At 36.9% G+C, this 18,732-nt stretch overlaps 1 pseudogene; it reads left to right on the forward strand.

Annotated features, from left to right (window-relative positions):
- Positions 1–6,348: 6,348 nt before the first annotated feature.
- On the forward strand, positions 6,349–10,128 carry LOC139897734 (syntaxin-121-like; annotated as a pseudogene).
- Positions 10,129–18,732: the final 8,604 nt, after the last annotated feature.

The raw sequence follows: 18,732 nt of genomic DNA on the forward strand, positions 1-18,732 counted from the left end.
AGTTACAATTGGTTAAGTGCAGGTGATTACAATGTGAGGAAGTTTAAAGCATATGATGAGTGTGTGTGTGTGTGTGTGTGTGTTTCAAGGTGTAAGGGTGAGTGAGGTTATAAAGGCTTAGTGAAAGGCTTAAGGGTGTAAGTGAGGAGATGGTGAGTATTTATTTCATATACTCACTATGTACAATAAGGAAACAACTAGGATACAATACAACAAATCTTATCAATATATTTAGACCTAACAATGTCCCCCTTTGATATGATTTGTTGTTGATCATCTTTGTAATCTTGTACTCTAGGGATCTCTTCGATGTCTTGCACTCTCCCCCTCGGAATAATTGTCGTTGTTAACTTGAACTGAAGAATGATCTTCTTTTGGAAGATTCTCCATTGTAGAGGAATGGTCACAATGCAAACCATCATTTGGTCCTGACATTGTTTCTCCCCCTTGATGTGTGTCGTTCAAATAATTCTTTATTGAATTGAAAGGCGTGTAAGAAAGAGCTTGCTTGTAGATTTTCTTTAGCTCCCCTTGAATGATGAATCATCTCGTTCCCCCTCAATCGGACATGGAGAGTTTGAAGTATTGTTCGGTAGCTAATTGCAGGAACACCCCTTTGGACATTCGGTAGCTAATTGCAGGAACACCCCTCTGGACATTCATTTTGATTAAACAAATAGAATGTTGGGTTCCCTAGGTGTTGACAAAGAATCAACCGTGAACTTCACATGGGTTAATATTATGTATTCCGTTGTAGTCATGTAAGGTCACTTTTCAGTCGCCGACTCGTGTCCTTCTCTTTTCAACTTCGTCTTCGATGTAAGTTGAATAGTGCCAATTGATGTAGACAATATAGGAAACTATTATGCTTGTAATGGAGCACGATTTGTCTAAGTGTTGTGTGCTGCTCCAGCCTCTAAGGGTTCTTTAGTTACTGGTTCTTCTTGAATGGCTCGTGCTGGTTCTGCATACATCCATGCTGGTCAGAAGAAGCTAGAAACTTGAACTATCTTATGCTGATAGTGAAGGCAGTACACTTATCACTTACACACAACATACAATGTTGTTTAACAAATAAATAAACTTATGTTGGTCTGCACATTACAAATAGTGTTTATAATCATGTTTTGTCATAATTAATTCCTTAATTCTGTAGGGGACTCAACAGTTTGTGTCGGAGATTTGATGCGGAAGTTTGAGTAGTGAGTTTTTTGGTTTGCTTTGTTATTGATGTTGTTGTACAACTTGCAGGCATGGTCTATCTGATTGATTGACCTTGCATTCCATCGAGGTTTGATAATAGATCACGGGTTCAAGGAAAGTAACTCTTTGAATGAGTACTTGAATGGTTTTGAACGTGTTTTTATAACCAGTGTTTTGTTTGAGTTGATAGATGAAATGTCGGAAATTGATTGCTTCAGTTTATGAGGAAACCATCCGTATTGATCACGAAATCTAGTGATTTTTCCATTTTCCCCATAAGTAGGTTACAAAAAATGGTTGATCAAGTTTGGTTTGTTAACGGGAATAAATTCGCTCTCCGTGAGAAATAAATTTGTGAGGTTGAGTAACATTGGGGATCTCTATTGAAGGAGATTTCTTCTCAACCGTAGGAAAAAAGCATATTGATTCTGAAATCTTCAATTCATTAAATTATAGGATTTCAACTTGTATACCCATCGACACCATTGTTGGTTTAGGAGTTGGTGTCGATTTAACATCTAGCTCATGATGCATATCAGAAATGCGTTTTCCAAATACATGAGTTGATGTTCGGTTATGAGTTTGAAGATTATCAACAGTTATACGAAGTTGTAGAATGCTCTTGAATCAAACTCATGTTTGGACCTGAGACAACCATTTTCTGCTTAAAGAGTCCGAACTGTCTTATTTTATTTTATGAGATGAACAATCTTCTCTTTGAGTCGATTATTAAGTGTCTCTAAATTGATTTGTTCCATCTTTTGACTTTGTAATTCTACTTGAAGCTTTGAAATTTTTTATTTCAACTGAAACTCATTCTTTGCAAGCTCATGTATTCGGTTAGCCATCTTTAAAAATTGAGATTTCAACTCAAAATTCATTTTTCGTTAAATAATCAATTCCTTCTCCTGCATGAGAATCAGCTATTTCATGCTATTTCTTTCAATTATTTCTTGCCGAGCTTTTTGATTCCAGATAATCATCATAAATCTTGAATGTACACATCCAAACTTTAGATCTTTCTGGATTCGGACATTTCATCGCACAAGTACACAAACCCTTGAGATGTTTTAGTTCTTGATCCTATGTTGGCATTGGAGGTGTAATAGAAGAAACACTCGTCATTTGAATTTTTGTAGCGAGAAACAAAACATGAAGTTTGTTTAACGAACGTATGCAAACTTCTGAAAATTATGTTAAAAGTTTAATGAGAATCGTTAATTTTTTTGACTCTGTTAATTCTTTTCGTTAGTACTTAATGAGAAAAAATTACAGATAGTTAATGCCGTTAGTCCTTGTAAAATTCTGGAAGTCTGAGGGATGATCTGTAACTTTCAAAACTTAAGGGATAAATGGGGGTTCAAGGGTTTAAATGAGGGTTCATATTTGATGGCGTTCAAGTGATGCAGGAGGTTCAAGTGGAAAGGGGATCACACCAAGAGGTTGACTTGGTTCAAAGGACCAAGTAGTCAGGGACCAAATTGTCATTTTCTGCTATCTAAAAACTTGTCTCTCTCTTGATATGACTAAAACGGGCAATTTTATTTATGCGGTGTCATTAAGCGGCAAGGCGTCGGAATCAGCTATCTAGAGGGAGAACAGTGGTTTATTATTTATATTTTGCGGAGCCTAAATTTACTTTTAATTTTCTATGGTAGAAGGTGTAAGTTAACCTAGGGTTGTATTTTTGAATGGTTTAACGAATTGAAGATCGAGTGGATAATTGTCTTTGGTTAAATTACCTAGATAAAAGATGGTAGTTGGTTTTAAGCTAACAATCCTAATTGCGGAAAAGTAAAGGTGATGTTGGGATATCTGGAGTATGCAGATCGGGGAAATGTTGACCAACATATCAATTTGGGCTAGGGAAAAGTAATTATTTTTATGTTAAAGCCATGATTAGAACGGTGTAGATCTGGTTGAATGAGCCAATTACACGGACCTACTTATCTCTAGACTCTCGGAGTTCTCGTTGAGCAGTAAAAAATATGTCACTTAGTTGTATAATTGAAAGGTAACTATACCTCGGAGGTTATCCTTAGTAAAGCACTAGACTTATTAGTAAGTTGAGTTCTAATCTTAACCCTCGTTATCAGTTTGGGTAACTGAATAACAACGTGCCGTGTTGAATGAACACTGATCACAAACGGAAGGAGTCCGTCAGGTCAAGTTGACAAAACATTAATGTAAACTAACAACCATTTCATCATACTAATGAGATCATACTAATCTAAACATTATACAACATTACAGTTGATATACTGAAAGTAAAGCAGATAGAAACCTAATAGATACCTAAACAGTTGATATGACTTAATCCTAAGGCAACAATCAAACAAGAACATGCAATAGGTTTGGGTCACACAGTTAAGGCACCAACTAGATCTTAACAGCTCCTAATAGGTCTCTTTGGAACAATCAATAGGCATACTAGGTCATTCATGTCTCAATTCCTAAGTTCCGTGTCCTAAAAGCGCATTGAATACTCTCGGGAACTCTGGCCATACCGAGTTCATAGAATCTTCAGATACAATATAACCAGGGGTCTTAATCCTATGAATTAGCTAAGTTCATATAGGTGGATAAGTCCTGATAACAACCTAGGTTGGTCAATCCTTAAGATGCTAGTATACAAATCTATCGAGGTCACAAATTCAGCATACAACTGTAATCGTACTAATTTAACATAAATACGCTAACCTAAACTTCTATCATGAAAACATACAGATTAATTAAGCTAACATGGCAATATCGGAACGCATTATTAAACATAAGTGATAACAATACATGTTTAATTAATAAGACAAGCGTTTCAGATAAAAACCTGAAAAGACCGAAGAAATCTGCCCGAGATCGCAGGGACTCGCCGGGATATCCTCCGAAAAATAAAAGCTAAGCTTGCTACTACTAAAAACTAATTAAAATACTTGAAAATCTAAATTGAAGTACAAATTGATTGTGTGTAAAAATGAATGCAAAAAGCCCCTTAAATAGGTAAAGATTCAGCTGCCAAATGGCTGGCAGGTCGTATGGCAAGCCGTATGGCGTGCCCATATAGCATGGTGAGCCGTTTCGTGTGCCTGGATGGTGGCAGGCCGTATCTGATGTAGGAAAGCCATATAGCAGGCCGGATGGCACCTCTGGTATGCTGTTTTTTCGGGATTGTAACTTGTCTTTCACCGTTTTCGCTTTAGAATTTCGTTTTAGCTCTGATTTACTTGATTCTTTTTGCATCACCTTTGTAATTACTTAATCTACAAAAGTAACCGAAAAAGCGATTATTTTGCCGACAAAGTTTGGAACTTTATTGATTTAGGGCTTAATATCGGGTAAAAACGTGACTTTTTTGCCGATATCATGTATTAGTTATGTTCCTTAGAAACCCAATTGCTAAAGCATACGCTTCATCACCTCCATTCATGCGAAATTCATCAGCTCGGTGTATCACTCGTACAAATTAAATGGCTCACTTGTTTATTCGAAGGATTAATCGTATGAGTCATTTACCACTCATACGTTTGTGCTAATTTGTAGTGTTTTTGAGGTTTCCAGTGACTAGCGGTGGAGTACGGTGGCTGACGGTGGCGTTGATGGAAATCGGCTCAAAACAGAATGAAACTTCACCAAAAACGGCATAAAATTGCGTAAAATTTTATCTAACACTTCTCTATTCTCAGTTTTGCCTCAAATTTATCTAACCTCAAATTCGTAATACAATTCGATTTATGCTTAAACAATTTCGAACAAACAATTTGCTCAAAAAAGACATCAAATGAAAGAAGTAGCTTATGAAATGTGGTACGCACTATCACTAGATGATAAGGAAGATTCTTGTAATTTTAGATTTTTCTAAATCGCTCTTGATCTTCAAATCACCAAAAACAGTTGACTTTTGGTCAAACCAAGTGAATTTTTGAGTTTTTGCTTGAATCGAAGATCTAAAACACGAATTCGGCTGTTAAGGATCATGTAGATGATCTACTTTCGCTCTGATACCACATGTAAACACTTGAAATCAATGAATTCGTGTTCGATTTGAATATATGTGCTTATATCGTGTGTGTGTATATATATATATATATATATATATATATATATATATATATATATATATATATATATATATATATATATATATATATATATATATATATATGTGTGTGTGTGTGTGTGTGTGTGTGTGTGTGTATGTGTGTGTGTGTGTGTGTGTGTGTGTGTGTGTGTGTGTGTGTGATGTATATGAACTTGAAAAAGATGAAGATGATAATGAATCTGTATTGAATCTGAAAATCACTGCAAGTTACAATTGGTTAAGTGTAGGCGATTACAATGAGAGGAACTTGAGAGCATATGGTGAGTGTGTGTGTTTCAAGGTAAGGGTGAGTGATGTTATGAAGGCTTAGTGAATGGCTTAAGGGTGTAAGTGAGGAGATGGTGAGTATTTATATCATATACTCACCATGTATAATAATGGAACAACTATGATACAATAAAACAAATCTTATCAATATAATTAGACCTAACAAATGTATATGAATTTAATACTATTTACATAGTTATATTTTCACAATCTACATTTTCAATAACATTTTAATAATTTATAATTTACATATTTATGGATATGTAAATATGTATACATTTATATGTATATATGTATTTCGGGTGGTAAATGGAAATATACATGAATGATACATTTTCATCCATACATGTTCCACTAGTTTTTCATATTATCCATATTTATATCCATTTATCATCAATTTACATTATCTATATCTATCTAAATGGATCGGATCGGATGAATATTCGATGAATCAGACATGCATTGTCATCCGTAGCCTCTACTAACTGTCCCATGGCATTTTCAAAATTAAATATATTATTATTATTATTAAGTAGCCTATTAATCAACCAAAGAGTTCAGAAACGTGACATATGGCCACATAAATCCAGCCCCCCTCAATCAAATGACTTGGTCTGCTTCTTAATTTCCCTGTTACCGCCTGCCCTCTATGAAACCAAATTCTCCACATTTTAAGTCTTATATAATCCCACATATACTATAAATTATTTCTAGCCAGATTTCAAACTTTTTAAATTTTGTTTTCATTTTTATATTCATTTTCGAAATTATAACATACAGCCACAATGAACGACCTACTATCCGGATCATTTTCAGGTAGTCGAGTTTCTGATATCGAGATTGAGAACACGGCTATAACTGGTGGAACTAATTTCGAAAACTTCTTTGAAAATGTCGCCGAGATCAAGGACGAGCTAAAAGTTCTTGAAAATCTTCACAATCAACTACAAGATTCAAATGAACACAGCAAAACTTTATACAATGCTAGTTCAATCAAAATCTTGCGAACTAAAATGGATAACGAGGTCGCTTTATCATTAACGAAAGCGAAACTCATTAAGAACCATCTAGAATCATTAGATCGCTCCAGTGAAATCAATCGCAACCTCCCAGGTTGTGGTCCTGGAAGCTCAACTGATCGTACACGTATCTCTATAGTTAACGGTCTACGAACACAACTCCAATCGTCAATGAAATCGTTCACTGAACTCCTCCTGAAAATGGCATCTGAGCATCGGGAGACCGTCGAGAGAAGGTATGCCTTATTTGGATTTTTCTAACGACCACCTTCAGATCTGTTGTTACCATGCATAAGTGTATTGTACATAGTGGGTAATATTAACTTTTTGATTACTTTTATTCTAAGGTATAATATATCTATGCATCTTAATGGTATCGTTAGAAAAATCCATAATATTTAGGTTAATTTATTTGCATGATTTTGCATATTAGGTACTACAATGTCACTGGAGAAAGTTAAAATTAGTGCAACATAATCCCTTGATTTATGGGATATTTCCAAATTATAGATATCTTGCATTTAATATAGAGATTGTAGGATATCTCTTTTATATCTAGCATTTAATGTTTCTTAGGTATAGTTAGTTTGCATTTATTATGCATTTAATATTTCTCTTGTATTTAAAGAGTAGTATGTAACATTTGAAAATAAGGAAAACCATTTACAATACACTTCAAGTTTGTACATTCTTTGTTCATATTTTGTTTACTAAATTTCTATTCTAGCAAGTTATTAATTATTTTATGGTATCAGAGCTTGGTTATAAACTTGGCTATAAGTTTAGTCCTAAGTTAAACTTTGTGTGCAATTACTCAAAGTGTAAACTAGTTTCTTGCTAATAAAAAATGGAAGTCTCAAATGTAAACAATGGAGGTATGTTCAATGGTATGGAAAGACTTGTAGGCAACAACTACAAGTATTGGAAGATGTGTATGGAGGCTTATCTCCAAGGTCAAGATCTATGGGAACTTGTGGCCGGAAGCGATGCTATAATTCCCGTAGAAACTCTTGAGCAAGGTGAGTCACGAAGAAAATGGAAGATTAAGTGTGGGAAGGCTCTCTTTGTGTTGAGGACATCAATTAGCAAAGAGTTCATAGAACACGTTCGTGATCTTAACTCGCCAAAGGAGGTTTGGGATACTCTTGAGAAACTCTTTACCAAGAAGAATACCGCACGGTTGCAATTCTTGGAAAATGAGTTAGCAATCTCAAGACAAGAAGGTATGTTAGTTTCTGAATATTTCTTACGGGTGAAAACTCTTTGTTCAGAAATTTCAGAGATTGATGATAACGAGAAGATTAGTGAATCTCGTTTGTGTCGGTACTTGATTCGTGGATTGAAGAAGGAGTATGTCTCATTCATAACCTCTATTCAGGGGTGGGCTACTCAACCTTCGATTGAAGAATTAGAGAATCTTCTCTCTAATCAAGAAGCTTTGGCTAAGCAAATGGCCATGAGTTTTGAATCCGATGCGGTGTTGTTCTCGAAAGGAAAGAGCAAGAAGAAGTTATCATCCAACAAAGACGACAAGGAAGATTCATTCCGCAAGGAGAATGAAGAGGGGGAAGAGTCGTCAAGTGATGATGAAAGTGAATACAAAGGAAGGAAACCTCCCACATGTTACAAATGTGGAAAGGTTGGTCATATCAAAAGATTTTGTCGTTCTAAAGTCACAAAAGCAAATGTGGCTTGTTCAAGCAACGATGATGATGAAGTTAAATGGGAGCAATGTTTTACCGTTAACACGGTAAGGAAGACGAATCAATAGGATTTTGATTCGGGTAGCTCTCATTGTATGACCGGTGATGAAACTATCCTTTGTGATAAGGAGATTATTGGCGGTGTTCTTTTCGCAAATGAAAAGAAGGATTCTAGTGTTGATGAAAGTTGGGTGCATTGTCTATCTATTAAGGTTGATGATTCGGTTGGAACTTCTCATGGTGAATACTCTTCACAAATTTCAGAATCAAAGTGTTATGATGCTGAAAATGGAGTTAAAAATGGAGAAGTAGCTGAAAAATCGGAAGAGAGAAAATCAACAAAGGAGAAAAGATAACTCGGGCATTTCACTGATGATGAAATGAACATCAACAAGGTATTTACATGTTTATCTTCAGGTGGCGTTTCCAAGGAACCGACAAGTTTCAAGGAAGCCAAAGATTCTCCGGATTGGAGAATAGCAATGCAAGAGAAGAATGGTGTATTGGAGAAGATTGAAACATGGGAAGTTGATAAGAAGCCGGAAGCAAATAATCTGGTTACTTGTAAGTGGGCTAACCTCTTGAAGAAGAACTCATATGGAATCATAAATAGGTTCAAGGCTCGATTTAGTGATGACCTTTTGGTTCATTGTAAAATGAAGAACGTGTGGGAGATTGGTTGTTTTCTAGGGGTGGAAACCGGTAAGCTAGAAGACGGTCTTTTAATCTCTAACAAGGGTTATGCAAGGGGTATCTTGGAGCATTCCAACATGGGGGAGTCAAGACACATGACCACTTCAATGGAACTAAATCTCAAGCAAGAGAAAGGTTGTGGAAAGGAGCCAAAAGAGTTTACTTGGTTAAAGAAACTGATTGGTGATATACTTCAACAAGTATATTGGGTTCTCAAGATGAATTGTTACAACGAAAGTGCAATCAATGTAGCTTCGAATCCGGTGTTTTGTTCACGTGTTAAGCATATAGAAATTATTTGTTGGTTTATTCGTGAAAAGGTTCGTAGCGGCGATATCAAGCTCACAAATGTAAGGACGGGTGATGTCTTTACTAAAGCTTTGATGAAAACTAAGTTCATGGAATTTCGAGAAGCGTTGGGGATTTTTGATCGAGAGTTTGCACTAAGTGGGAGTGTTAAAATTAGTGCAACATAATCCCTTGATTTATGGGATATTTCCAAATTATAGATATCTTGCATTTAATATAGAGATTGTAGGATATCTCTTTTATATCTAGCATTTAATGTTTCTTAGGTATAGTTGGTTTGCATTTATTATGCATTTAATATTTCTCTTGTATTTAAAGAGGTAGTATGTAACATTTGAAAATAAGGAAAACCATTTACAATACACTTCAAGTTTGTACATTCTTTGTTCATATTTTGTTTACTAAACTTCTATTCTAGCAAGTTATTAATTATTTTAGAGAAAACGCGGATGAGGCGATTGTAGATGATCTAATCTCAACTGGAAAAAGCGAGACGTTTTTACAAAAAGCGATTCTAGAACAAGGTCGAGTTCAGGTGATGGAAACAATGCTTGAAATATAAGAACGACATGACGCTGTAACACTGTTAGAGAGAAATTTAAAGGAACTGCATTAAGTTTTTATGGATATGGCGATTTTAGTAGAGAGTCAAGGGGATCAGTTAGACGATATCGAGAATCATGTAAACAGAGCGAATTCATTTGTGAGAGGTGGTACAAAACAATTAAAGGTGGTAAATAAAAAGACTCTAATGAATACTAGGAAATGGATTTGTTTTGGGATCTTTATGTTGTTGATCATTACTGCTGTCATTGTTCTTTCTTTTAGGCCATGGAAGTAGAAGATCAAGTTATATGATATGTTTCATGTGATTCTGGACTTGTACCCTTTGGTCAAATGGGGCTCTGTTTGAGTAATCTTCAAGATTTTTTTGTTTGCTTTTATTGTTGTATTATCAATTTATTGGTTGATGTATGAATTTTGATACATTGGTTATATATATATATATATATATATATATATATATATATATATATATATATATATATATATATATATATATATATATATATATATATATATATATAGTCATCATCAAGAGGGAAGCACTTTTTTTAGGGAAGTATATTTTTTTCGGTTTTTTCGAATTTTTTTTTTCAAACATCAATTTTAGGTGAAAATATGAACATTTAAAAATGAAACTTTGTGATAAATGTTATTATTTATGCGAGAAAACGATCGAAGAAATAATTGATAACATTCATCATGAGTAATGTTATTCCTAATAATATTTTTGGAACGTTGTTTTCTTTCATCTTATATGAAGTCTTTTTTTTTTAAAATCTAGCCCGATTTAGAGTTTAAGGTTTAGTGTTTTGGGTTTACTCCCTAAACCTAAATGTAACATCCCGTTTTTCCCGTACGTATCGAAAGGTACATACTTAATCGTTTGTACGTTTGTAACTCGTCGTTTAGGTGTAATTGTGTGTGTGTGTATATATATATATATATATATATATATATATATATATATATATATACTTGTTAATGTGTGCGTATATAAGTTTGTATATGAGTTTGGTTAGCGTTAAGTCTTGTATGGCTTAGATACGACGTTTAGACGTGTATTGGAAGCTTGAACGACTTGAATGTTGTGTAAAACGATTTTTGTGTTTAAGGTTGTCGAGATGGCCAGATAGTGCCTTAGGCCGCGCCGCGACAGACGGGTTCGCGCCGCGGCATATCGAGCAAACCAGGGTCAGAACCTGGGTTAAGAAGGGGTGATTTTCCCTTTGTTCGTCGCGCCGCGACGATTTTAGCCGCGCCGCGACATTTCTGCCAGACTGGTGCCGGTTTTAACTCAAATTAAATGACTTCAAGGGGTAAATTAGTAATTTGGCATATAAATCTGATTGGAGCATTAAATCCCAACCACTCATCCATTTCATTTAATTTCTTTTATCTTTTCTTTCATTTTCTCTCCCAAAAACTCAACACCCATTTAGATTAAAAGTGAGATTTGAGAGTGAAGGATTGAGGGTTGATCTTTAGAGCAAGAATTAAAGTTGTTCCTTGTGTCTCTAGCTACGCGTTGATAGTCTCGGTAAGTTCTAACTCTAAGTTTTGAGTTTTAATTGGTTAATGGTTAGGGTTTTGGTTACTAGAGACTTGTTTGACCCATTTGAGGGTAAAATGGGCGAATTTGGGTTATGTGGTTGTAATGAAACCCTAATAGCCACAAGCTAGGGTTTGGTCTAATGAAAATAGGATTTGTAAATGTTAAATGGCGTTTTTAGTCACTAAAACACTTGTTAAAGTTGAAAGAGATGTTAATTGGGTCATGTTTGACAAGTTTGGTAGTGAAAGTGTTAAAATGGATCCAAAATGTGCTAGTTGACCTAGTTTGGGTGAAATGGGTATAAATTACCCTAAGTTGGTGCTAGTTGAAGTTACTAGACTTTAATTCACTAGCTTTAGTGATTAAAGTCGAGTCTTGGCCATTAAAGGGCCAGTTGTGGTGTGTTTGAGTCATTTAATGCGAGTTGGGTCATTAAATGCTCAAGTAGGTGTAATGTGGTAAATTCTACTAGTTGTGTAATTGAATGTGTACTTATGTATTAGGTACTTTGCCTTGAAGCTCGGAAGTGCATAATCATCACCGAAGTGCTAAGGTGAGTGGAATAATTATATGTGTGCATATATGATGTATTTATTTGTGAAGTTGAGTTGTGAAGTGTCGACATGTTAAGACACCACTCCTCACATGGCGAGTGAAGTGTCGATGTGTTAAGACACCACTCGGGAGTGAAGTATCGATGTGTTAAGATGCCACTCCGAGAGATGTAACGAGTGAAGTGTCGATGTGCTAAGACACCACTCGGGGTGAAGTGCCGAAGTGTTAAGGCACCACCCGGGGTGAAGTATCGACGTGTTAAGATGCCACCCGTGGGGTTAGTGTACGAAGTGTTAAGTGCACTAATGGTTGTTATGAACTCCTACGGTTTTTAAACACCGTTCCCTCGTTCGTTTGGTTAACCATGGTTGTATGTGTGGATTGTAGCATATTATATTGTTTAAACAATATGCTATTGTTATGCTAGCTCGTATGGTGGAAGGTTTAGTGTTATACTTGTGATGGTATGAATACTTATAATGCTAGCATGTATGCGGTAAATGCGTAAGTGATTGCAAGTAAGTAGGTTGTATATGTAAACGTATAATTGTTGCACTCACTAAGCATTAGCTTACCCCTCTCGTTGTTTATCTTTTTAGATGCAGGTGTGGACAAGGGTAAGGGGGTTATTGGGCACTAGTTGTCCTTGTTGATGTTATGATGAAGCTTTTGGAAGTTGACCTACGTTTTGGGTAGTTTAGTCCCAAACCATGCTCAAGGGGTCGTTTGGATTATAAACTATCATTTGTAGTTGGTCAAACTTGTATCATATTCGTTAATGGCCTTTGTGCCTTTTTGTAAACATTAAACTCGTAGTATGTTTTTAATGAAGCGTGTGGAATGGTTTACATATTTAATTGGCACGTAAATGTGTATCATTTAAAAAAAAAAATTTATCGTACGGAGTACGGTTTGGGTTGTTTCAAGTGGTATCAGAGCATGGTCTAAGGGATTTAGGCGACTTGAGATAGGTGCCTAGACTTAGGCTTTATTGTGCATGCGCTTTTATGCGGGACTTGTAGGACTTTGGGTCTAATCGGGAATTGTTAGTGCTTTGGTTATGTGAACTAATCTCGTGCTAATTGATTGTGTTGTGTTTAGCAATCATCAAGCGAGATGGACGTTGTACTAGCAAGTTAATGCGACGTGCTAGCGTAACAATGATTAGCTACCATTGTTACGAGCGCAAATCGTGTCAAACAAGTAATGTACGACGATTGTTGAGTAAGATGGAGTAGTGTGGGGTATACGTATATGCATAGGTGTTATGTCCTTTTGTTTCGTTTAGTCGTTTAAATCTTTTCCGTTTTATAGAATGAAGATGAGAAACGGACACGACACCGAAAATGGGGGCACTAGTGAGGACCCCGAATTCACGGCTAAAGTCGAGGCCATTTTGAAAAGTCATCATGCGTCTTTCCTTGGAGATGTTAAGAAAATGTTTCTAGATACGATTGACGAGCAATTAGTTAACGTAGTAAAGGAGCAAATTAAAGTTGTCCTTCAAGGGGACAATGTCGGTAGACGAGACTTTTTCAATAAGAATTTTAAAGATGCTCAACCTCCTACTTTTGAGGGCGAAAGAGACCCGTTAAAGAGTGCCCGGTGGATCTCCGATATGGAGGGGGCTTTTCGAACTTGTGAATGCCCTATTGATAAAAAGATAAGGTATGGTTGTAGCATGCTAAGAGGTGATGCGAAGCTATGGTGGGATGCAAAAATCCAAGTTTATGGCGAAGAACAATGCGTGGACTTTACTTGGGATGAGTTCAAAACGGAGTTCTTCCAAGAGTACCGAACTTCGGCCGATCTTACTAGGCTTAAGGACGAGTTGCGTTCCTTGAGGCAAGGGTCGATGGATTTGAATACTCTTAAATCCGTTTACTTGTCAAAAACTCAATTTTGCCCGGAGTATGTCGGGAATGATAAGATGTTGAAGGAAGACTTTTACCGAATCTTGAATGACAATTATCAAGAAAAGATTAGTGTGAATGTGGTGAATTGTTTTGATGAGTTGTTTGATATGGCCAAAGGGTTTGAGTCGCTCATCTTGAGAAAGAGTGGCTTTACCTTCGGCAAAAAGAAGTTTGAAGACGTTTTTCCGGATAAGTTACCGGGTGTTCCGGCGGAAAGACAAGTAGAATTTCGCATTGAGTTGGTTCCGGGAGCTACTCCCATTGCTAAAACTCCTTATCGTTTAGCGCCAACGGAAATGCAAGAGTTGTTAAATCAAACCCAAGAGTTGCTTGAAAAGGGTTTCATTCGACCGAGCTCCTCACCATGGGGTGCTCCGGTCTTGTTTGTGAAAAAGAAAGATGGAAGTATGCGGATGTGCATCGATTATCGGGAGTTGAACAAAGTGACGATCAAGAATCGCTATCCATTACCTAGGATTGATGATTTGTTTGACCAACTCCAAGGTGCAACGTATTTTTCTAAGATTGACTTACGGTCCAGCTATCATCAAGTGTGGGTCCGTGAGGAAGACATAGAGAAAACGGCTTTTCGAACGCGTTATAGGCATTTTGAGTTTGTAGTTATGCCTTTTGGTCTTACGAATGCACCTGCGGCATTCATGGATCTAATGAACCAAGTGTGCCAACCTATGTTGGACAAGTCGGTAATTATGTTCATCGACGACATACTTGTTTATTCTAAGAGTATGAAGGAACATGAGCACCATTTGCGTGAAGTGTTGAAGACATTGCGGAAGGAGAAGTTGTATGCAAAATTCTCCAAATGTGAATTTTGGCTATGGGAAGTTCAATTCCTTGGCCATATTGTGAATCAAGAAGGAATTCAAGTAGACCCGGGGAAGATAGAAACGGTGAAGGGTTGGGGACAACTGACTACGCCTACAGAAATCCGAAGCTTTCTCGGATTGGCCGGTTATTATCGTAGGTTCATCCAAGACTTTTCTAAGATTGCTTCTCCTTTGACTAAATTGACGAGGAATAACGTAAGATTCAATTGGGAGAACGAGCAAGAAATCGCTTTTCAATTGTTAAAAGAGAAATTGTGTCAAGCTCCGGTGTTAGTGTTGCCGGAAGGGGTAGAAGACATGACGGTTTATTGTGATGCTTCTTTAAATGGGATCGGGTGTGTTTTGATGCAAAGAGGTAAGGTCATCGCTTACGCCTCTCAACAATTAAAGGAACACGAAAAGAGATACCCGACACATGATCTTGAATTGGCGGCGGTGGTTCATGCATTGAAAATTTGGCGCCACTACTTGTATGGTGTCAAGTGTGACCATAAGAGTTTGAAACATCTCTTTACTCAATGAGATTTGAATTATCGTCAACGTAGGTGGATGGATGTGGTAAAGGATTATGATTGTGAGATACTTTACCATCCGGGAAAGGCGAACGTGGTCGCGGATGCCTTGAGTCAAAAGAGTCAACATCCGGCGATACGAGTAGGATCGTTACGCATGATTATTACTAACAATTTCCTTGTAAAGCTTGGTGAGGTTCAAATAGAAGCGTATGTTCACAACAAGCACGAAGAGCGGATTGTGGGGCAAACGGAGTTCATTGCTATGGGCTCGCGTGGTTTGTTGTCGTTTCAAGGAAGAGTGTGGGTACCTAAGATGGGTGGTAACCGACAAGTGCTACTTTATGAAGCACGTAAGTCAAAGTACTCCATTCATCCGAGTGCAACAAAGATGTACTATGACTTGAAGAAAGATTATTGGTGGCCCGGTATGAAGCGTGATATGGCTAAGTATGTTGAACAATGCGTCACATGTTTGCAAGTTAAAGCCGAACACCAAAAGCCGTATGGTAAGTTACAACCCTTGGAAGTCCCGAAATGGAAATGGGAGCACATTACCATGGACTTCATTACTAAGTTACCGAAGACAGTTAGAACCCAATATGATACGATTTGGGTGATAGTTGATCGATTGACGAAAAGTTCTTTGTTTCTTCCCATACGGGAAACGATATCATTGGAGACTTTATCCAAGTTGTTTATCAAGGAGGTGATATCGAGACATGGGGTTCCTATATCTATTGTTTCGGATCGAGATACTCGTTTTACGTCCCGATTTTGGAACAAGTTTCATGAAGATATGGGTACTCAATTGAAAATGAGCACGGCGTATCATCCTCAAACGGACGGTCAAACTGAGTGTACGAACCAAACGTTAGAGGATATGTTAAGGGCGTGTATTATTGACTTTGGTGGAAGTTGGGATGAGCACTTACCCTTGGTGAAATTTTCATACAACAATAGTTACCACACTAGTATTGGAATACCACCTTATGAGATGCTCTATGGGCGTAGGTGTCGAACTCCCATTTGTTGGGGAGAAGTGGGTCAACGAGAAATCGGAAGTTCCGAATTGGTTTTGGAGACAAATAGTAAAATTGAGATGATTCGGGCTCGACTTAAAGCGGCGCAAGATAGACAAAAGTCTTATGCCGATAAAGGTAGGAGAACGATAGAGTTTCAAGAAGGTGACATGGTGATGCTTAAGGTTTCTCCATGGAAGGGTGTTATCCGGTTTCGGAAATGAGGAAAGTTAGCTCCTCGGTTTATTGGTCCTTTCAAGGTTTTGGCACGTGTTGGTGAGGTTGCTTATCGACTAGAGTTACCCGAAGAACTTACGGGAATTCATAACACATTTCATGTTTCCCATCTTCGTAAGTGTCTTGCGGATGACTCGACTTGGGTGCCTTTAGATGAGATTACGTTGAATAACAAGCTAGAGTATGCGGAAGAACCGGTTGCAATCCTTGATGAGAAGGTTAAGATGTTGAGGAACAAGGAAATTAGAACTTTCAAGGTGCAATGGCGACATCGAAAGGGTTCTGAGTTTACGTGGGAATCCAAAGAGTTTGTTTTGGTTTATCTTCCGGCTTGTCATGCGGCTTGGATCGTGAGGACGCGCTCCGATTCAAGTGGGGGAGAGTTGTAACATCCCGTTTTTCCCGTACGTATTGAAAGGTACATACTTAATCGTTTGTACGTTTGTAACTCGTCGTTTAGGCGTAATTGTGTAGATATATATATATATATATATATATATATATATATATATATATATATATATATATATATATATATATATATATATATATATATATATATATATATATATATATATATATGTACTTGTTAATGTGTGCGTATATAAGTTTGTATATGAATTTGGTTAGCGTTAAGTCTTGTGTGGCTTAGATACGATGTTTAGACGTGTATTGAAAGCTTGAACGACTTGAATGTTGTGTAAAACGATTTTTGTGTTTAAGGTTGTCGAGATGGCCAGATAGTGCCTTAGGCCGCGCCACGACAGATGGGTCACGCGGCATATCGAGCAAACCAGGGTCAGAACCTGGGTTAAGAAGGGGTGATTTTCCCTTTGTTCGTCGCGCCGCGACGATTTTAGCCGCGCCGCGACATTTCTGCTAGACTGGTGCCGGTTTTAACTCAAATTAAATGACTTCAAGGGGCAAATTAGTAATTTGGCGTATAAATCTGATGGGAGCATTAAATCCCAACAACTCATCCATTTCATTTAATTTCTTTTATCTTTTCTTTCATTTTCTCTCCCAAAAACTCAACACCCATTTAGATTAAAAGTGAGATTTGAGTGAAGGATTGAGGGTAGATCTTTAGAGCAAGAATTAAAGTTGTTCCTTGTGTCTCTAGCTATGCGTTGATAGTCTCGGTAAGTTCTAACTCTAAGTTTTGAGTTTTAATTGGTTAATGGTTTGGGTTTTGGTTACTAGAGACTTGTTTGACCCATTTGAGGGTAAAATGGGCGAATTTGGGTTATGTGGTTGTAATGAAACCCTAATAGCCACAAGCTAGGGTTTGGTCTAATGAAAATAGGATTTGTAAATGTTAAATGGCGTTTTTAGTCACTAAAACACTTGTTAAAGTTGAAAGAGATGTTAATTGGGTCATGTTTGACAAGTTTGGTAGTGAAAGTGTTAAAATGGATCCAAAATGTGCTAGTTGACCTAGTTTGGGTGAAATGTGTAAAGACCCGTTCTAATCCATCCGGACAACGTCCATATCGATTATAAACGATTCACTACAGTTGATTACATCGCGAGGTACTTGACCTCTATATAATACATTTTACAAACATTGCATTCATTTTTGAAAAGACAATCTTTCATTACATCGAAAGTTAACGGCATGCATACCATTTCATAATATATCTAACTATAATTGACTTAATAATAAACTTGATGAACGCAACGACTCGAATGCAACGTCTTTTAAAATATGCCATGAATGACTCCAAGTAATATCTCTAAGATGAGCAAATGCACAGCGGAAGATTTCTTTAACACCTGAGAATAAACATGCTTTAAAGTGTCAACCAAAAGGGTTGGTGAGTTCATTAGTTTAACATAAATAATCATTTTATAAGTTTAATAGACCACAAGATTTCATATTTCCATTTCTCATAAATATACGTCCCATGCATAGAGACAAAAATATCATTCATATGGATTGAACACCTGGTAACCGACATTCACAATATATATATAAGAATATCCCCATCATTCCGGGATCCTCCTTCGGACATGATATAAATTTCGAAGTACTAAAGCATCCGGTACTTTGGATGGGGCTTGTTGGGCCCGATAGATCTATCTTTAGAGTTCGCGTCAATTAGGGTGTCTGTTCCCTAATTCTTAGATTACCAGACTTAATAAAAAGGGCATATTCGATTTCAATAATTCAACCATAGAATGTAGTTTCGATTACTTGTGTCTATTTCGTAAAACAGTTATAAAATCAGCGCAT

This window comes from Rutidosis leptorrhynchoides, chromosome 3 (genome assembly GCF_046630445.1).
Source record: "Rutidosis leptorrhynchoides isolate AG116_Rl617_1_P2 chromosome 3, CSIRO_AGI_Rlap_v1, whole genome shotgun sequence".
Classification (NCBI taxonomy): Eukaryota; Viridiplantae; Streptophyta; class Magnoliopsida; order Asterales; family Asteraceae; genus Rutidosis; species Rutidosis leptorrhynchoides.